This window comes from Sapajus apella, unplaced genomic scaffold (assembly GCF_009761245.1).
Source record: "Sapajus apella isolate SASKATOON/1434 unplaced genomic scaffold, GSC_monkey_1.0 scaffold23, whole genome shotgun sequence".
NCBI classification, from domain to species: domain Eukaryota; kingdom Metazoa; phylum Chordata; class Mammalia; order Primates; family Cebidae; genus Sapajus; species Sapajus apella.
In genome coordinates this window covers 14,301,370-14,320,525 of record NW_022436963.1, presented here as the reverse complement: position 1 = coordinate 14,320,525, position 19,156 = coordinate 14,301,370, and the positions used below count along the sequence as shown (strand labels likewise).

General features: G+C 39.1%; 1 long non-coding RNA gene across 1 annotated transcript; it reads left to right on the top strand.

Annotated features, from left to right (window-relative positions):
* Positions 1 to 3,281: 3,281 nt before the first annotated feature.
* LOC116559223 lies at positions 3,282 to 13,786 on the top strand. Its single transcript, XR_004272387.1, has 3 exons — positions 3,282 to 3,396; positions 12,078 to 12,084; positions 13,774 to 13,786. It is a non-coding gene; the product is annotated as an uncharacterized LOC116559223 (long non-coding RNA).
* Positions 13,787 to 19,156: the final 5,370 nt, after the last annotated feature.

The following is a 19,156-nucleotide window of genomic DNA, read 5'->3' as shown; positions in this document are numbered from 1 at the left end:
AAATTGGTATGCCATCAGCAAGAGGGAGGAAGCAGGAGGATCACTTGAGGCCAGGAGTTTCAGGGTGTAGTAAGCTATGATTGTGCCACTGCACACTGCACTTCAGCCTGGGTGATAGAGCGAGATCCTGTCTCCATCAAAAAAAAAATAAGAAAGAAAAAAAATTGAGACCAAAATCATCTTATTAGAATGACAGGGAAGTGAATAAAATACAACATCCATACAGCTTAGAAGACCAAACCTGACTCATTTCAGGAAAACTGTCTCAGTGGGAGTGTCTATAAAATACCCCCTGTTCCTCCACTCTCCACTCTGCATTATCTCCATGTCAGTGAATTATTTTTGCACAATAAAAGCATTCATATAGAACATATTTCCAGATGTAAATATGCTCGCTCCCATTTGAAGAGACATTATTTGCTTCATTATTTCACAGAGTGCAATTTGCACCATTTTCCCTGTTGCTCCACACCAGTGGAAAGAAGTGTGCATGAACTAAATTGTCATTTTTCAAAGAGATCACTGTCCTGTGCTACAGCAATTAAAAAGCCTTGTGTGTTGGGCCAAAATTGGGATGGGGGGAATGGGTTCTTTGTAATCTTTTGACATCAGAATATATGTTTAAGTGGAGAATTTCCGATAAATAAGGGATCAGCAAAGTTGAAATGATGCAATGACTATGTTCATCTTTTAATAATACTAGAGTCAGTGTTCGGCACTGCATCTAACTCTCCAAGCCTCTCTTAAGCTTACAAATGATATTCCATTTATTTTAAATCAATCAAGTGTCCTTAGAGGATTTCACCAGAAACCCAAATATAATTACATAAACACACAGGCTTCCTAACTATGTGTGTTTTGCCAACAGAAAAATATATTTTCTGTGTAATGCAGAAAGAGCGAAGGTTTATAAAATGCATTTTAATGTCTTAAGAATAACAGCATTATACGTAGAATTGGGCACATATACCTTATCAAAAAAAAGAATAAAAAGTAAATACAGAAGAAGTGATTAGGTCCTTACTGTGGTTGAAATTACCCCAAAGTAGCCTCTCTTCATGTAAATGAAGTTTACTCTGCTTCATAGTCTTCATTTTAATAATATACTTATCCAAATCCTAGAAAATTGCTAACTTCATCAGCACTAGGCAACACAAGGGCCTGAGGGTATGAGCTGGTCTTTTATTTATGCATTAGATTTCTATAACATCTCTTTTCCAAAGAGCCCCAGGCACTGTAGAGAATGTTTAACTGTTAGACCAAGGATTCATGGAAATGAGAAGTGGAACTTTGTCTAAGGAGATGTGACAGAAGAAAGAAAACCAGGAGACAGAGTAAAAGGAAATGGAGAAGCTTCTGTCAGGGAGAAGACATATGTCCTTATTTAATAAATAAAGCTCCCTCCCATTCCACCTGTGCCTGATGTGACTACATTTTTGTTGTTGTTGTTTTCCATAATCCACACCATTTGGAAAGTGCTGAAAGTCATACAGGATGATGGTAAAAGGTAGTGGAGTTTATATTTATCAGATTGCAATATTGTTTAGTTAGCTTGAAGTACTACTGTGGCAGGCTTTCCACTCTTGCCCGGCCAAGGACAGGCAGGAGAGATCTGGAGGACAAGGTCTTCAGATAGGACTCCTACTACGGCCATCTCTACAAAACACACTGAATAGTGGATCCTTCCAGCTTCATGCCAATTTTAACACCAATAGTAAAGAGAAAGTAAGAGTGAATTATAATGATATCATCGGCAATATGGGACATTTGGGAAATTTTATTTTGTAAGAAAAACAGGGGGTCGAATAGTTTATACATTTTACTCCTTTGTTTATATTAAACATTATTATGTGTTAAATCACTGATAATCACTAGCTTTAAAACTTAAACACTGACATTCCAACAAATTACTTGCAAATAATTAAGGGTAGTGCTGATGGAGGGGAATTAGAAGGGATGAATCCTGGAGTTTTTACTTTAACTCTGAGAGCCTGGTGTTGAACAAAGGACAAGTGGGACCTTATACTTGATCCCAAATGAATGCTTCTTTCAGAACTGCATTGAGGAACCACAGAAAGACAATATTTTCTCTTGGTTCAGCATTTTAGGGTCAATTCAATTTAGGACAATTTACTATTTGTTGGACAGCTGTGTTGTGCTTGAAGCTAAAATATATCTCCAGCCTCATGTTACCTAGAATCCCATGAGTGGTATTACATAGAAACTTGAGGATGTCATACCACAATTTTTTCTTACTTTTTGTTGTATTCTCTTTGTTTCTTTTTCTTTCTATCTTTCTCTCTTTCCCTCCCTCCCTTTCTCTCTTTCTTCCTTTCTCTCTTTCCTTCCTTCCTTCCTTCACTTCTTCCTTCCTTTCTTCCCTTTCTTCCTTCCTCTCTTTCTTTCTTGCTTGCTAGCTTGCTAGCTTGTATTGCTCTTTCACCCAGACTGAAGTGCAGTCATGCAGTCATAGCTTAAGTGATCTCCCCACCTTAGCCTCCCAAGTAGCTGTGTCTGGCTAATTTTATTTTTATTTTTATTTTTTGAAGAGATGGCTTCTTGCTTTGTTGCTTAGACTGGTCTCAAACTTCTGGCTTTAAGTGATCCTACCACCACTTTAAAATATATATATATATATATATATATATATATATATATATATTTTAAATCAGCTCTTTTAACAGAACATTATGTGAAACCAGTGAAATATGATTTTTTGAATTACATAATCATTTGAAGAAAGCAGTTAAAAAAACTATAAAGCATGAAAAATTTTTATTCCTATTCTTTTAGAAAACAATTTTATCTTTAGTGACTATCTGGCAAAAACTCTTACTTTAACGTCCATAAATGAATTCCAGTTGAGGAGAATTAATTAGTAATGGTTTATTTACTATCATTGAACACACACCTTTCCAATTCATTATCTGCAAACTTATTTATCCAACAAAATAAATGTTTAAGCATATTGATAGCAAATAAAACACCGAAATAAAAGGCAACTGAAACAAAATTACAAAACTTTAGCTCTTGCCTTTAAAAAGAACTTAATAGAGTCCTTATAACCAAAAGAATCAATTAGAAACCTGACCTAAGCTGAAGGGGACAGTTACATTACTTAAACTCAGGCATTCGGGCTTTCTGTCCAGGAGTTTAAATCTTGAATAAGTGATAAAACAGCAGAAGGAATGGTTGACGGTGACTCAGGCCTGGAAAGGTTCTGTGGACAGACTACCCCTGCTTTACAATGAGGCATCCTGAGTCCTGGTTCTCTGGAGCTGCCTTAGAGCAAGCTTGTGCAACCCACAGCCTGCAGGCCACATGTGACCCAGGACAGCTCTGAATGTGGCCCAACATAAATTCATAAACTTCCTTAAAACATTATAAAAAATTTTTGTGATACATATTTTTTAGCTTATCAGCCACCATTAGTATTAGTGTCTTTTATGTATAGCCCAAGACAATTCTTCTTCCAAAATTGCCCAAGGAAACCAAAAGTTTGGACACCCCTGTCTTAAAGCCTCCTCAAGCCCCAGATCACTTCTCTAATCTTGCGAAGTTTTCATGAACCTTTGGTGGCCCTGAAATCCATCTCTTTCTTTTAGACATCTCATTATTTGGAAGCCATTTAAGCCTTTATTGAGATCCATTAGATTCATTAGAAGCCAAATAATGAGAGGACTAAAAGAAGGGATCCTCTTTTATTTGTGGGCTTCCCTCTCGTGTTTTGGAAGAAATGTTTTTTTACCTGGGGTTGGATGATTCAGGAGAAAAAGGGGGCTTATGTCTTTAATGACAAGTGTTATTCTGGAGAATGGTCATTGAAAGAGATAAGAAAACTTTAGGATGTCACCCAACTGCTATTCTCCTTGTTTGGAATTGCTGGTACACCTGTCTCTTGCAGTGCATCCTGCTTTCAGGACACTGATGCAAATGATTATTGTTTAAAGAAATCAAAACTTACTGCTCAAAGCCATTTATTCAGAAAAGCCCAAATCCAGGTTATGGTGGATAGGTTGAAAACTAAGGAATGGAGCTTTCTAATTTTACCATCAAATTCTCAAGAAAGAGAGAAGTGTCAAAATGGTAGGCCTGAAATGTAAGTATGACGCTCTGTGTTTCTTGACAGTTAAAATGGTGTCATTTTACACTCTTGTTATGTCTGAAAAAAACATAATGTCAAATTACATAAGAAATATTTAATTCTGGTAAGATAGCTGGTGTGTCTCTGAGGTATTTAAGGACATTTTACACACTTGTCTTTAAAAAGCAATATTGGGCTGACTAAAAGCAGTGGCGACCAGAGGCTCCCATTGGAAAGAACCACAATAGCGCGTGAATTCTGCATCGGCAACCGAGGTACCCATGTTCTCTCATCAGAACTGACTAGGCAGCTGGCATGACTCACGGAGAGGAAGGAAGAGCAGTGTGGTGTGGTGGCCCACCTGAAAGCCACACAGGAGAGGAGAACCCCCATCCCCCAGCCAAGGGAGGTGGTGAGTGAGCGTGCTATCTAGCTGCGGAAACTGCTTTTTCCGTGGAACTGTGAAACCCACAGATTGGAAGATCCCACTCGTGAACTCATACCGCCAGGACCTAGGGTCCCAACCCAGAGCCACACAGATTCTCAGCAGCCTCTCAGCTAGAATCTGCTTAAGCCTGCCAAGTTCCCTGGGGGAGAGGTGACCAGCACAGCTGTGACTGCCTGTTGTCTAAGCCCTTTGAGCTCCTTGGGGGAGGGGCAGCAGCCATCACTGGGACTAATAGCTGATGAACACACTAAGCTCCATGGGCAGGCAAAGGGCAGCAGCCATCTTTATAGCACTAGGCTGTTCTTTTCTCCTGCTGGAGCCAGGGAGGCTGGACGGCTTGGTCCCAAGAAGTGTCCCCAACAGCCCAACACACCAGCTGTGGCCACTGACTAAGCCAGAGTGCCTCTTTTGGCCTCACCATGACCCATCCTTCCTCAGTGGGCAGGGCCTCCCTGCAGGAACTCCAGCAGCTCCAGAGGGGGGATCAAGGACAGATCTCTGATCTCCCTGAGCCTGAACTCCCCAGGGGAGGGAAGACCACAGGCTCTCTGGACCAGCAGACTCAGCCTTTCCTTCTGCTACCTCTGAAGAATCCAGGCAGCCCAGACAAGTGGGTTTCTCCCCAGTGAAGCACACCCCCTTCACCAAGGGAGAGTCAAAGTGCTTCATTAAATGGGTCCTGCTCCCCATGCCACCCAACTGAGTGAGACCCTCTAACAGAGGTTGTCAGACACCCTATACAGGAGGGATCCTACACATCAGGTTGGTGCCCCTTGAGGTCAGAGATTTCAGAGGAAGGAGCAGGCATTCATCTTTGCTGTTCTCTAGCCTTCTTGAATGACATCTCCAGGCACAGGAACAAACCAGATGAATAGGGCCTGAAGTGAACCCCAGCAAACCACAGCAGCCCTACAGAAGAGGGACCTGACCATGAAAGAGAAACAAACAAAAAGCAATAAAAATAGTATCAACAACAAAAAAAAATGTCCCCAGAAAATTCCCACCCAAGGATCAGCAGCCTCAAAGATGAAAAATAGACAAACTCTTGAAGATGAGAAAGAATCAACAAAAAAATGCTGAAAACCAAAAAGGGCAGAGTGCCTCTTCTTTGAACGATCACAATACCTCTCTAGCAAGGGTGCAGAACCGGATAGAGGATGAGATGGATGAATTGACAGAAGTTGGCCTCAGAAGGTGGGTAATAACAAATTCAGCTGAGCTAAAGGAGCATGCTCTAACACAATGCAAAAAAGCTACGAACCTTGATAAAAGTTTAAAGGAGCTGCTAACAGGAATAACCAGTTTAGTGAGAAACATAAAGGACCGGATGGAGCCAGAAAACATAGCACAAGAACTTTGTGAAGAATATACAAGTATCAATAGCCAAATCAACCAAATAGAAGAAAGGATATCAGAGTTTGAAGACCTGGCTGAGATAAGGCATGCAGAAAAGGTTGGGGGGAAAAAGAATAAAAAGGAATGAACAAAGCCTATGAGAAATATTGGACTATGTAAAAAGGCCAAACCTATGATTGACTGGAATACCTGAAGAAATTGGGGAGAATGGAAACAAGCTGGAAAAGAACTTCCCCAACCTAGCAAGACAGGCCAACATTCAAATTCAGGAAATACAGAGAACGCCATTAAGATACTCTACAAGAAGATCAACCCCAAGACACAAAATCATTCCTTCCAAAACTATTCCAAACAACTCTTCCTTAGCTAATTTTATGAGGCCAGCATCATCCTGATACCAAAACGTGGCAGAGATACAATAAAAAAAGGAAACTTCAGGCCAATATCCCCACAAACATTGATGCAAAAATTTTCAAAAAAATACTGGCAAACCAAATCCAGCAGCACATCAAAAACTTACCCACCATGATCATGTTGGTTTCATCCCTGGAATATAAGGCTGGTTCAACACACACAAATCAGTAAACGTAATCCATCACATAAACAGAAACAAAGACAAAAACCACATGATTATCTCAATAGATCAAGAAAAAGCCTTCAATAAAATTCAACATCCCTTCATGTTAAAAACTCTCAATAAACTAGGTATTGATGAAACATATCTCAAAATAATAAGCTACTTACAGCCAATATCATATTGAAAGGGCAAAAGCTGGAAGGATTCCCTTTGAAAACTGGCACAAGAATGCCTTCTCTCTCACCACTCCTATTTGACATAGTATTGGATGCTCTGGCCAGGGCAAACAGGCAAGAGAAAGAAATAAAGGGTATTTAAACAGGAAGAGAGGAGATTAAATTGTCTCTGCAGACAACTTGATTGCATATTTGGAAAACCCTATCATTGCAGCCTAAAAACTCCTTAAACTGATAAGCAACTTCAGCAAAGTCTCAGGACACAAAATCATTGTGCAAAAATCACAAGCATTCCTATACACCAAGCAGAGAGCCAAATCATGAGTGAGATCCCACTCACAATTGCTACAAGGAGAATAAAATACTTAGGACTACAGCTAACAAGTGATGTAAATGACCTCTTCAAGGAGAACCACAAACTGCTGCTCAAGGAAATAAAAAGGACACAAACAAATAGAAAAAATTCCATCCTCTTGTATAGGAAGAATTAGTATCATAAAAATGGCCATACTATCCAAAGTAATTTATAGATTCAATGCTATTCTCATCAAACTACCATTGACATTCCCCACAGAAACTAGAAAAAAACTACTTTAAATTTCATATGGAACCAAAGAAGAGCTGTATATCCAAGGCAATCCTAAGGAAAAAGAGAAAAAGAAAAAGAAAAAAAAAGCTGAAGGCATCACACTACCTGACTTCAAACTACACTACAAGGCTGCAATAACCAAAACAGCACATCACTGGCACCAAAACAGACATGTAGACCAATGGAACAGAACAGAGACCTCAGAAATAACACCACACATGTACAGCCATCTGATCTTTGACAAACCTGACAAAAGCAAACAATGGGGAAAGAATTTCCTATTCAACAAATGGTGCTGGGAAAACTGGCTAGCCATATACAGAAAACTGAAACTGGACCCCTTCCTTACACCTTATACAAAAATTAACTCAGGATGGATTAAAGACTTAAATGTAAAACCCAAAACCATAAAAACTCTAGAAGAAGACCTAGGCAATACCGTTCAGAACATACAGATGGGCAAAGACTTCATGACAAAAACTCCAAAAGCAATTGCAACAAAAGCCAAAATAGACAAATTGGATCTAATTAAACTAAAAAGCTTCTGCACAGCAAAAGAAACTATCTTCATAATGAACATGCAACCTACAGAATGGGAGAAAATTTTTATAATCTATCCACCTGACAAAGATCTAATATCCAGACTCTAGAAGGAACTTAAACAAATGTACAAGAAAAAAACAACTCCATCAAAAAGTGGACAAAGGATGTGAACAGACACTTCTCAAAAGAAGACAGTTATGTGGCCAACAAACATATGAAAAAAAAATTCAACATCACTGATCATTAGAGAAATGCAAATCAAAATCACAATGAGATACCATCTCATGCCAGTCAGAATGGTGGTTATTAAAAAATCAAGAAACAATAGATGCTGACAAGGCTGTGGAGAAATAGGAACTCTTTTACACTGTTGGCAGCAATGTAAATTAGTTCAATCATTATGGAAGACAGTGTGGCGATTCCTCAAGGATCTAGAACCAGAAGTACCATTTGACCCAGCAATCCCATTCCTGGTTATATACCCAAATGAATATAAATCATTCTGCTACAAAGACACATGCACACACATGTTTACTGCAGCACTATTTATGATAGCAAAGACATGGAACCAATCCAAATGCCCATCAATGATAGACTGCCTATCAAGGATAAAGAAAATGTGGTACATATACATCATGGAATATTATGCAGCCATAAAAAGGAAGGTGATGATGTCCTTTGCTGGGACACGAATGAAGCTGGAAGCCATTATCCTCAGCAAACTAACACAGAAACAGAAACCAAACACTGCATGTTCTCACTCATAAGTGGGAGTTGAACAACGAGAACACCATGGACACAAGGAGGGGAACAACACATACTAGTGCCTGTTAGGGGTGGGGGTGAGGGGAGGGAACCTAGACAATGGGTCAATAGGTGCAGCAAACCACCATGACACATGTATATCTATGAAACGAACCTGCATGTCCTGCACATGTATTCCGAAGCTTGAAGTAAAATAAAAATTAAATTAAATTAAAATAAAAAGCAATCCTGAGAGTATTTTCAGATTGTGCAGCAATACAACTGTTTGAACAGGTAATGAATTCTGTTTTCAATTTTGATGGCTTTGATCTTTTCTAGTGATTTCCTTTTTAATTTGCTGAAGGCTTGTTTTTTTCTTACCTAGAATTATTTCTAGACTTTCTAAACTTTTTTGAGCAGAATCAAATTCAAAGGCAAACAGCATTTCATATTCCTGGATCGTTCTTCATTGCCTCTTACCTGCAACAGATCTCAATAAAGGCTTAATTAGCCATTAACAAGCCAACATGTTAAGATTTCTAATTAATGGTGGCTTGTCTATCAAGTTAATGTCCTTGCAAATTATCTCCTTCTAGAGATTATTACAATTTACAGAAGCAAATCCATTATTTATTATGTAGGGAGCTTAGTAGACTCTAATTTTAAACATAATGCAGGGGTATCCCTTGCCATTAGAGATTGTGCTTCCAAAGTAAGTGTGTAAGATGAAAAATGTGCATAGTCAAAATTAGCCCCTTGACAAGTCCTTAAATGACACTGCATTAAAGACTGACACACTGAAGTCCGTTAGTCCTGCACAGTTTTCCAGATGACCCTTTCTTCAGCTGAGTACCAGATCCTTAGCAGTTAGGGGTATGGTAAATTAAAAATAATGACTTTTAAACACTAGAATTACATTATGCATGGCAAGGTGCCCACACTATGAAATAAACATAGAAACAGCAGATACCCATCAAATCTCCTGGTCACCCTCAGGCAGGCACTCTGATGGAACACGGTCTGAATTTCCTACAGTGTTTAAATTGCTCACTCTCTCTATTGTCTTCCTCCTACCCACCCCACTTTTCTCTCTCTTTGCCAAACATATGCAGAGAAATTTAAGTAAGTTAACACAGTACGTGATGTGACTGCATTATCTTTTTAAGCAATAATAATATTGATAGTTTGATAACTTCATTCTAGCTTTCAGTTGTTTCCATATTTTTATATTTGCATTGTTTTTTGCATTGAAAAAAAATTCATACCCTAATTTCAAATTCCCTGGCAAGATCCTCTATATCAAAGTTTCCAAAGAATCCAAAACACTTTATTGGATAGGGATGGACATGCAGTGAATTGCTCAATATTTGAGATCTGGTGAATACTCACCCAGGGTTCATCTAGCAAATTCTTCTTGAGACTGGTAAGTCATCTGCATCTGGAAATGTTTCCTTCACCTTTTCATCCTTTTGTTCGCAAGATCTACAAGATACTGGCATTGTGTGGGTTCTCAGAAAATCCTTGTTGAATGGAAAGGAGGAAAGGGAGAAAGTGAGAGAAAGAAGCAGGGATGAAAGAAGGAGAAAGAGCATGAGGGAGAAAAGGAAGGGAGAGAAAGAAAGGAGGGAAGGAATGGACAAGGGAGGACAGGAGGGAGGAGGGAGGGAGGGAGGGAATGGAGCTGATAGACACAAAAGCATGAGTTTGGCTGGTTCAATGGTCTTGGAACTCTAAGGCCTTGAGCAAGTTACATTTCTGGTTTGATCATCAGTTTCCTCAGCTCAGTGTAGACACAGGAATAAAATTTCTGCCACGTAATTCAATAAAAGGGAGCTGTACCGGCTAAGTACTTATCACTGGGCAAAATTTGGCATTCTGACTGTTTTGAATCATCACATATATCTGCACTATTCTTAAAAAGTAAATATATAAATGTTTATGTCTGGAGACTAAGGAGTTGGCTAGTAAGTAGTCATGTTGTGAACAGTCTGCCCACAAGGACCATCACAAAGCAGGCAAAATCTTTTGAAAGGCCTTCAGCAGATGTTGTTCTCACAGGCAAAAGCAAATACCAGGAAACAATGATAAAACAAAGATCTGAGGCCTGTTAAATTGTGACTTAAAAGGCTGCCTCTTTCTTTTGTGTGCCAGGCATTTACTACATAAAGGAGGCAACCTCACGTCATCTCAGTTAGGAAAATGTTTCTATTCCCATTTTTCAGATAAGGAAATGGAGTTCGGAGAAGTCAAGTAACTTGCGTAAGGTCACACAGGTCTCGAGCACCCTGGGCCTGGATTCAATCTCACCTCAACTGACTATACCACATCCAGGCTTTTTTTTTTTTTATACTACCCTCATGCTTATTATCGTTGTCAGCTGATTAACTCTACAGGAAGTGTCCAAAATCATCAGAAATAAACTGTCTATTAGTGTATGAAGAAATTAGTAAAATGCAGTCAGTATAGTTGTAAGTGCTGAAAGAGAGACATCCATATGAGACAAAGGGCATTCACTATCAGAATGTTCCTCGGGGACTTTTCTATATTATATGATTTGAAGCCCTGGCAAGTAACAGCAAAGGACACTGTACAAATAGGGTCTTTGAATATATATTATGTGCCAGGCACTGTTCTGAGCACTTTTAGAAGTGCTTAGAAGTAATTAATTTTATCTGTACAGTAGCAGCTCGTTGGGCACATACTAAGCCCCAGCGAAATTTAATATAATCCATAAGTAAGAGCTGGAGTTGATATTGGAACAAATGCAGACTGGCTCCAATGACTGCTCTAAACAGCTACACGTGTTGGTCTGATGTTTGTTTTTCCTATTCTGGGCTTGCCTTAAAGGACCTGTAGGGAGATGGAAGACTACAATATGGGCAGTGAAGCTTAGAGCTGAGCCAGGACTTCCTGAGTTTGCTGATACGGGATCAGAAAACCTGGGACCTGCCCTCCTTTCCATCTCTAAGCCTTAATGTCTTCATTGTAAGGTATGGCTGATGATGCCCAAGTAAATAGCTTCAATGAGGATGATCTTGCATATGAATAACTCAGTTAAAAAAATGGTGGCATGTGCCTACAATTCCAGGTACCTGGGAGGCTGAGGCAGGAGAATCACTTGAACCCTGCAGGCAGAGGTTGCAGGAAGCTGAGATTGTGCCACTGCATTCCAGCCTGGATGACGCAGCAAGACTCCGTCTCAAAAAAATAAAAAATAAAAATCAAACCAAACCAAACAAAACAAAAAACCCTCAAAATCGAATGGCTAAAGCATAAGTGCCTGAGTCAGGCTTCCTGAATCTGAATCCTGACAAAATTTAGTAGCTATGTGACCTTGCATACATTACTTACCCTTTCTATGCCTGTTTCTTAATCTGCAATATGAAGATAATAATAGTATCTACTGCATAGGGCTGTTGACAGCATTATACACTTGGTGGCTGCGGAATAGGAGGAAGCACATAGCAATATGGACTACCATCACCATCCCATGCACTATGAAGGATGTATACATTTAAAAAGGGAGTTCCATCATTATTTCATATGTAATCCAAACTTAGATTTGCAGTGTAGGCAGATCCTATTGCTACCTCATGATGTGTAGCGTTTTCCAAAAGCTCCTAAAGATGACAAAATTGAAAGAATACAGGAGAAAGATGGTATATGAAGATCTTTCAAAGCTGGATCTTTCATCTGTTCTCTGCTTTGTTGCCTTACGGAAAATAGTTTCAAATGTATGCTTTGCCCATTGGTGTTGGCAGTCATGAAAGCCAAGTCTATGTCTTGTCTGGCTTATGTTAAAATGTTTGCCGTGTCCCCCTTGATGATACAATGAAGTGATGGCAGCCTCTGGGTTCCCCCAACACACTGAGTTATTAGGAACTCATGTGTAGTGTGAGAGCAGCATGCCATCACAAGGAAAGAGGGAGAAAAAGAAAACGGAACTTCCAAATAAAGTAACACATTCTTTTCCTATTTATTTCGAAATAGCATCCCAAATTTGTTCAGCAATTATCTTCTTCCCCATTGGCCATCAATATGGTTTAAGTAAACTGACTTTACTCATCACTTCCTCCCTGATTGAGAGGTTGGAAAAGACCCAGGGCTAACCAATGAGCACTTTTTATTCCATGGTGACAAAAATTGGTTAAGGAATGGGCACTTGAGCACAGTCAGGCCAATGAGTATCAGCTCTGGGTCATTTGTTGATGATATTAGCAAAGAGAGGTGTTCATTTCTACTGAGGCAATTAGCTATGTGGAGTAGAAATTTGGAATGTTTGGCAGTCATCATGCCACCATTTTAGAAGCAACCTCATTAAAAATGGAACCAAGAGCAAAGTGAAGCTTACTTAGTGACAGAGGACATGAGATGACATCATTTGAACTCCTATGTCAAACTATACCTGAGCCAGATCCACCTCTAGACTTCTCAGTCACAGGATTTGTCACAGGATTAGTAGATCCCCTGTTCCTCTCTGTCTCTTCTCTGCCTCTCTCCTCCTTCCTCACTCTCTTTTTCTCCCTCTCTTGGTTCAAGCACTCGATGATTCTTGAGTCACAGTGCTGTGTATTTTCAATTTCACCTTATGTCTGGCTCCCAGTTTCCCCAAATTATAGAAATGCTGCATCTTTCTGTAGGCCCTGTAGGCCTATTCAATAAATCCAAGCATACGGTTTCAGAACTATTGAAAGACAAGCTGAACACTCAAGCAGGATCTCATTTTCCTGGGGGAATCGACTCTCTAAATTAATAAAAAATAGCCATGTCTACATTGTGGAACACAAACTCATTTTCCCAGGTTTATAAACCTCTCAATACATACCTGACTCTGTTAAAATGCTGATGGCTCTTATGAAGCTATTTTTAAAAAGGGAGAAATGGGTGCCTCTCTAAGTGATAAGATTATGCAGCCCGTGGGTCCCATTGTCACACTGGAGGTAACACAAGGAACATTGAGGGAGTCAGAGAAGTGAAAGGAACAATGAAGGTTCTTTACAAATCAGTTCACTGTGCAAACAGACAGGGAAACAATAAGCCAAGTCTTCATTGTGTCCAGCCTGCCTTACAGATGGAAAATACAAACCAAATTAGATTTGGAAAATGGTCCATTATCCTGCCCTCATTGAGGAGAGAAGAGACTAGAGTACACAGGGCTTCCTGGGAATCAATTATTTCCTAATGAAATAATCATAGCTGATGGGTAACTTCATTGTGACTTTTACAGAAGTTCAGTACTATTACTTATCTCTGTAGATTATTTTTTAAATTCTAGAGAAATTTAAAAGTAAAAAAGGAAAGGAGAAAGAATATTGTAATTTGGGATTCCCTCTTTGGTTTGCTGGCAGACCAAGGAAAAACAAATAGAAGGCTCTAGGTTTGGGGAACAAAAACACAGGATGCCCAGTTTAATGTGGATTTCAGATAAACAACAAACAGGTATTTTGTACCCCACATAACAAACAGCTTTTTAAATCCAGCACCCTACAAGTAGAAAAGCTCAGAAGTAGGACAAAGGTTGGTGAAGTTGAGGAGAAGCAGGGATGGCATGGCTGGAGCTTGGGGGTGGGAGGAATATGAGGATATGGAACTTGAAACTGGAGGCAATCAAGTCGGAGGGTGAAGATTGAGTGTTAACGTGATGGGAAGCCATCGAAGGGCTTTATCCACTGAAATGGGCCAATCTGACTTGCAGTTTTAAGAGGTAGCCCAGTGGACTGCAAGAGGCCAGGTGAGAACATGGAGCCAGACAAGGTGAGATTATGGAGCCAGAGCTGGGCAGAGGCTCTTGCACTGGTCCAGCCATGAGATGATGGGAATTCACTCCACAGTGATACCAGCAGAGGAGAAGAGAAGCAACCTGGGTCTGTCAGGTTAGTTTCAAGCATCCGAAACCAACTCTATCTTCATCTCTCTGTTTTTGGCACAAAGAGGAGCTTTTTTTTTTTTTTCCTGGAAGTACAAGCATACTCAATTTCATTATGCTTCAGTTTATTGTGCTGCTCAGATACTGTGTTTTTTTTACAGACTGAAAGTTTCTGGCAGCTCTGTGCTAAGCAAGCCTATTGGTACCATTTTTTCAATAACATGGGCTTACTTCATGTGCCTGTGTCACATTTTAGAAATTCTTTCAATATTTAAAACTTTTTCATTATTATTATATCTGTGATGGGCCAATTATATCAATTATCTCTGTTATGGTAATCTGTGATCAGTGATTGTTGATGTTACCATTGTAATTGTTCTGGGGCACCACAAACCATTCCTTTATAAAAGGGAAACTTAATAGCTACATGTTGTGTGTGTTCTGATGGCTTCACTGACTGGCCATGCTCCCATCTATCTTCTTCCTTTCCAGTATCCCTATTCCCTGAGACACAACAATGTTGAAATTAGGCCAATCAATAACTCTGCAATGGCCTCTAAGTATTGAAGTAAAAGAGAGTCATGTGTCTCTCAATTCAAATCAAAATAAATTACTAAGCTTAGTGAAGAAGACATGTTAAAAGCTGAGATAGGTAAAAAGTTAGGCCTCTTACACCAAACAGTTGAGCATACAAAGTTCTTAAAGAAGATTATAAGTGCTATTCCAGTGAACACACAAATTTCTTAGATAGCTTCTATATCATCACTTGCTGTTTCACCTTGCATTTTTATGTTATGAAGATGGCTTCTCTCCTTGAACCTCATGAACCAACTTCTGATAGCTTCAAACTTGTCTTCTGAGGCTTCCTCATCTCTTTCAATCTTCATATAATTAAAGAGAGTAGGGCCTTGTTCTGGATTGGGCTTTGGCTTAAGGAAATGGTGTGGCTGGTTTGATCTTCTATCCAGACCGATAACACTTTCTCCATATTAGCAGTAAGGTTGTTTCACTTTCTTAGCTTAATGTAGCAAGTTATCTAAGAAATCTAGCTAAGATCATTGATGAAGGTGACTACACTCAACAACAGATTTTCAATGTAGACAAAACAGCCTCATATTGCAAGATGCTATCCAGGACTTTATAGCTAGAGAGAAGTCAGTGTTTGGCTTCGAGGATTCAAACAACAGGCTGACTCTCTTGTTAGGGGCTAATGCAGTTGGAGACTTTAAGTTGAAGACATTGCTCATTAACTAACCCACAATCCTAGGGTCCTTGAGAATTATGCTAAATCTCCTCTGCTTGTGCGCTGTGAATAGAACAACAAAGCCTGGACGATATCACATCTGTTGAAAGCATGATTTGCTGGATATTTTAATCCCACTGTTGAGACCTACTGCTCAGAAAAAAAGATTTCTTTCAAAATATTACTGTTTGATGACAGTGCACCTGTTCACCCAAGAGTTCAGATGGAGATGAATAAGAGATGAAAGTTGTTTTCATGTCTGCTAACACAACATCCATTCTGCAGCCCATGTACCAGGGAGTAATTTTGATTTTCAAGTCATATTACTTAAGAAATGCATTTCATAAGGTTAGAGGTACCATTGACAGTGATTCCTCTGATGGATCTGTGCAAAGTAAATTGAAAACATTCTGTAAAGGATTCTTCATTCTACATGTTAATAAAAACATTCACGATTCATGGAAGAAGGTCAAAATATTAACATGAACAGGAGTTTGAAAGAAGTTGATTCCAACCCTTATGAATAACTTTGAGAAGTTCAGGATCTCAGTGGAGGAAATAACTGCAGTTGTTGTGGAAATAGCAAAATAACTAGAATTAGAAGTGGAGCCTGAAGATGTGATGAATTGCTACAATCTCATGATAAAACTTGAATGGAAGAGGAGCTGCTTCTTATGGATAAGCAAAGAAAGTTGTTTCTTGAGATGGAAACTCCTCCTGGTGAAGATGCTGTGAACATTGTTGAAATGTCAGCAAGGGATTATGAATATTACATAAACTTCATTGATAGAGCAATGGCAGGTCTTGAGGAATTGACTCCAATTTTGAAAGGAGTTCTACTGTGGGTAAAGTACTATCAAACAGCATCACATGCTACAGATAAATCTTTTGTAAAAGAAAGAGTCCATCAGTGTGCCAAAATTCATTGTTTTCTTATTTTAAGAAATTGCCACAGTCACCCCAAACTTCAGGAACCACCACCATAACATCAAGGCAAGACCCTTCAAGTCAGCAAAAAGTTTATGACTTGCTGAAGGCTCAGACAATCATTAACATTTTTTAGCAATAAAGTATTTTTAAATTAAGTTATGTATGGTATATTGGTTTTTTTACACACAGTGCTATTGCATACTCAATAGACAAATGTATAGTATAAACATAAATTTTATATGCATAAGAACTAAACAATTTGTGTGACTCCCTCTATTGTGATATCAACTTTATTGCAGTGGTCTGGAACCAAATCCATATACCTCTGAGGTGTGCCTGTATACATGAAGGCTGAAATAAAAATCTGAAGATGATCAGGGATGAAAAGATCATAGGCAGGAGGAACCAGCCAAGATCACATCTTGAAAACAGCCCAAGTGCCAGCCATATACCTTGGTCCTTCAAAAGCTGTATTCTTCATAGAACCACCTTCCTGTGAGTATGTGTGCATTGTCCTTGAGACTCCATATCCTTCCCTTAAGGGTCAAAGCCCTCGGCAGAATCATCTGAGTGGCCAGTGCAGTCACAGGCCTATATTTGTACCTCAGCCACCAGCAAGCGGGGAGAGGGACTCCATGCCTCCTTTGGGTTTTGTAGAAAGAGGCCAAGGAGCCAGGATTCCCAAGGGGGAATCATGTTCAAACTGGGTAATTCAAAATCTAGTCAATAACCCTCCATGGATATTTGCTCTTTAGAATCAGGAATGTGACCTGATGAAACTTTATAATTCTAGGGACTGTCTATAATTTATTGAAGAACAAAGATCACAACAATTACATAATCTTTTTTTTTTTTTTTTTGAGATAGAGTTTTGCTCTTGTTGTCCAGGCTGGAGTGCAGTGGCACAATCTCGTCTCACTGTAACCTCCACCTCCCGGGTTCAAGCAATTCTCTTGTCTCAGTCTCCCAAGTAGCTGGGATTACAGGCGCCTGCCACCATACCCAGCTAATTTATTTTATTTTATTTTTTAGTAGAGATGGGGTTTCACCATGTTGGCTAGGCTGGTCCTGAACTCCTGACCTCAGGCAATCCACCCACCTTGGCCTCCCAAAGTACTGGGAATATAGGCATGAGTCTCCGCGCCCAGCTGGATATTCTTAACTAAGCTTTAATTCCAGCACATGTATCCAAAAATTTCACCAGTGTCCCTAGAGCAAGAAGAAAATAAAACTTATCAGTTGCATGTGTTATGAAGGCCTGAGGATTTTAATGACTTAACATAATCTGAGTCAACAGTGAGCTGTGGCTGATAGAACAGCATAGATCCCCATAGAAACAAAACCAAAGGGGATTAGAAAGGAGGAATTGTGGAAAGAAAATATACCTGATGTTCTCTGCCTGACTTGAAGTGGACCCAGGTATTTTTCCAAGGTTTATTTTGTATGGATGACATAAATGATCATAATGTTCTGACCATCATGCAACCCCCACCTTTTCTGACATTATGAAGTTATGTTGTTGCCATGAGGCTAAAAATGATTTGGGACCCTTACAAGGAGGTTAAAGGTGCTATAGTAGACAGACCAAATAGAGTAAGAAATTCAACCTAAGTTTTAGGTTAAAGTAAGAGGAAAATGAACCAGACTAATATAGTTATGTCAATAATTAAATGAGATAATATATGGAAATTAATGGCTAGTGCTTAGCATGTGGTAAGTGTTCAATAAATGTTAGCAATTGCCTTCACAAAAAGGTTTCACAGCTTCTAAGGGTAGCCAGGTGTCTCAGAATTGGGCATGAAGTGCCAATTAATAGACACACCTTGAGTTGAAATAATGGCTTAAAATTGCCTAAAGAAAGAAAATTGGGCTTTAAAACACATACACAAAGGAAAGAATCTGCATAACCCAATGCAATTCATTTCTCATCTCAATATAGAAGAATCTCTTTGCATTAACAGGACACTATTCCAAATCTCTGTTTCTGGAATTCTACTAAAATTGGTAGAAGCTACATAAACAGTCAAACTGGATGTAGCCATAATAAATGTGGATGTTGGACTGCAGCATTGAGCAAGTCTTTGGTCACAGACCATCTATTTTCACCCACTCGCTACCTGACTTTTTAACCAGTTACCTAGCAATCCAAAACCAAATAATCATAAATAAAATTCACAATCTTCCCCTACATGTTCTGCTGAGACCTCATTTTATGAGTATATTAGAAAAAAAATGGGAAGGTGGTTGTTAAAATTTTATGCAACAAGAAATATTTTACAGAAGGGAAATATACCCCTGTTACATCAAAACCAGAATATTGATGCCATACTTTATCATATTTATTTACTGTCATGTGTATGGTTTATATATTCTGCTTGATACTCTATAAAATATGTCAAACAAATCCTTAAGTTTATTTTTTGGGCAACATTTGTCTTATTCATCTTATATTTTAATTTTTCATAAAAGAGAAAAATTAATCAGTAGAGCAACTGGAGAGGAAGGCAGTGCACAAGCGCTGCGAGTTTGGGAGCAGCAGGCATTCACAGGGGAGATAAAAACAACACGCTTTAAATTCTAGGCCAGAGCTCCATAAAGTA